The sequence below is a fragment of the Apis dorsata genome, unplaced genomic scaffold (genome assembly GCF_000469605.1).
Source record: "Apis dorsata unplaced genomic scaffold, Apis dorsata 1.3 scaffold_455, whole genome shotgun sequence".
NCBI classification, from domain to species: domain Eukaryota; kingdom Metazoa; phylum Arthropoda; class Insecta; order Hymenoptera; family Apidae; genus Apis; species Apis dorsata.
The window spans coordinates 130397-133243 of NW_006263698.1; the positions used below are offsets into that span (position 1 = coordinate 130397).

A 2847-nucleotide genomic window follows, 5' to 3' on the forward strand; every position below is an offset into this window, starting at 1 on the left:
GACGTCGAACCGGAAGAAGAGGAAGCTCCAACCTCCATCGAACCCGGAATTCTTCGCATTTTCGAGGACGAAGATTCGCGAATGCACGCACACGACGTCTGCACACACCTTCCTCTTTCAGTTCTTTCCACTCTCACGATACGATGGATCGATGAATTTTAAACCCCGCCTTCTAGAAAGACGCGCGCCAGCTGAACCCTCTTCTTTCCGCTCGAGGAAATTACGATCGAAAAGGAAAAGAAAGCGAGACGAGGAGGAAGAAGAAGAGGAAGAGGAAGAAGGAAGAGGAGGGGTAGAATAAAAAAATCGGTTAAAATCGGTGCAAAACTCGATGCGCGATCGATTTTTATCCCCGCGCGGAATGCTTTTTCAATCGCCGAGCGGCGGAAAATGACGCGATGATTTCCGGCGCAACTGGCGCGCGTTTCCACGGCCCTCGTCATTTCCGGGATCCGGCGCGTCGATCAACCCGCCCGGAAAACGAGCGTAGTCGCGACTAATACATATATATATATATATATATATAATCGATCGATCGAGTTTCGACGCACCATTCCCCTCCAATCTTCTGGCTACCTTTCTTGCTACGTTTCCAAGAGGGGCGCAGCTCGTACCCCTCCGTTCTCGATCATCGCTTCTTAACGGCGAGAGCGGAAATCTCGAAATAAATAACGGGAGGGGGAGGGGAACGATCATTGGATTTTCACGGAAAAATGATCGAAGATATGGTCGCCGTCGATCTTTCTAGACGAGACTCGCGTCCCTGACTAGTTCGTAAGGATATTCGATTTTTAAAGAAAAATGAAAAAAAGAAAAAAAAAAGAAAAAGAAGCGAGAGAAATTCGATCGATCCACGAAACGACGCAGTTTCTTGTATTATTCGAGTCTCTTAAACTCGTTAGGTTTAATTTAGCGGACGATACGCTCAAGTGTACGCGAGTACATGAAGGTATAAAGGGTTGATTGATTCGATAGTAAGGGGTGATGGTAAGGAGAAGAGGGGAAAATAAAAGGATTATCGTGGCCTTTACGATCATAAAGAATGATCATCGTGGAATATATCTCGATATGTTTCGAAGTATCCTCGATAGAAGTCGATTGGTCGGAGAGATTTGTCCGATGGAGGATAAAATAATGATCGGTTAGGAAAGAGAGAAACGATCACGTCAGGGGCCGCGTACTCTTGATACTCTTAAAATAAAGTAAGATGATGCCCTCGTTCTTTCAAAGAAAAAAAAAAAAAAAAAAAAAGAAAAAAACTCTCTCAATGAGTCCATTTTTCGTTCTTCTTTTTTTTCCCCCCTAGCCCTAGTAACCCTTTGTCGATCGAATTCCGAATTCCACCGGATCGATCGTGGCCTTCTTTTCTCCTATTCGCTTCGTCGAGAATTGGAGATGGATATCGGGTGCGAAAGAGCCATTTCTTTTTTTTCTTTTTTAAATTCTATTGGAGCTTTGCTTTGATTGAAAGGAATTCGAGGGAAGGGATCGTGGGGTAAGGGATCGAGGAATCCCACGATCGATTCGCGCACGACTCGACGAGGGATGAAACGGCGGTAGAATTTCGAAGGAAACTTCTTTCTCGGGTGACGATAGGCTACGGAAGAATAGGTGTTTTAATTTGAACAAAGCTGTAAATATAATTCGTGAAAGGGGAGAAAGAAATCTCGTGTTGTCCTGTAATTAACTTTGTAATTTAATTGTAAACGATCTAATAGAGCGAAGACGAACAAAGAAAAAAAAAAGAAATAAAAAAGAAAAAAGAAAACAAAAAGCAGAGAAGACAAAAGAGACAGAGAGGATATATATATTATATTATAAATACAAATTTAAAAAAAAAAAGAATATATTATATATATATATATACATAAAAATACAGATATATTCTATACAGATAAACGTACACATACGGATACATACACGCACACATGAACGTAAGTCGAAATGAGAAGGACAGGTGGACATACGGATTATTACTCGTACACATACACACAAACACACGAAGCACCCTCGCGTCGCGCAATAAAACAAATTCTAAATCGACTTTCAAACTAGAATGCGTGCCTGAGTGCGTGGGAGACCAACCCTCGTGAGCCATCGAGCCACCCTTCTCCTAAAGAAGAAACTTTAATTCGGATTTAAAATTTTAGCTAATTTTAGACAAACGAAGGGGATATACTCGGGTTGCTCGGGTAGCTGAAAATAAAATTCTTTAATCGGTGGTTGCTTGATCGTTTTAGCTTGGAATTATAGATATATATAAAACGAATTCACCAGGTTGAAAATAGAACGTGTTGGAAATTTCGATTTCTTCTCTCCTGAAATAGAAAAGAAGAAAAAAAAAAAAGAAAAAAGAAAAAGAAAAAGTTCGTTTCAATAGCGTTCGTTGTTAAAAATATAATAAAAAGAAGATTTCGATATAAATTTTTTAAAGAAACTTCAATGACGCGATTCTTTTTTAAATACCTTTGAATAAAAAGAGTTCAATTTATTTTTAAAAAATAATCTTCCTTCCTTCCAATTTGAAGGTTGATCGATACACTTCGCTATTTTTTTTTTTTTTTTTTTTTTTTTTTCCCTCCCTCTAAGAAATCAATGGGAACAGAATGTTTTTCTCTCCTCTTTTCCTCGATGACCGGACCGGTCGATCGTGTTAAATAAATAAAAATGCGGTGTCGAAGTGGCGAAAAAAAGGGGAAAAGGAAAAAAAATTACGCGAAGCTGGAAGATTATTAATACAGAATGCTGTGCCATCGGAGGAGGCGCGGCTCGGTGGCTTACGGGTAGAAAAAAAAAAAGACGTAAACGTGAATCTAAGTAAATAAAAAAAAAAAAAAAAAAAAAAAA

The 2847-nt window shown here is 39.4% G+C and overlaps 1 protein-coding gene across 2 annotated transcripts in view; it reads left to right on the forward strand.

Moving 5' to 3' along the window:
- LOC102674702 (potassium voltage-gated channel protein Shal) overlaps window positions 1-2847 on the forward strand; it is a 110234-nt gene that overhangs the window by 99799 nt on the left and 7588 nt on the right. The window lies entirely within an intron of this gene.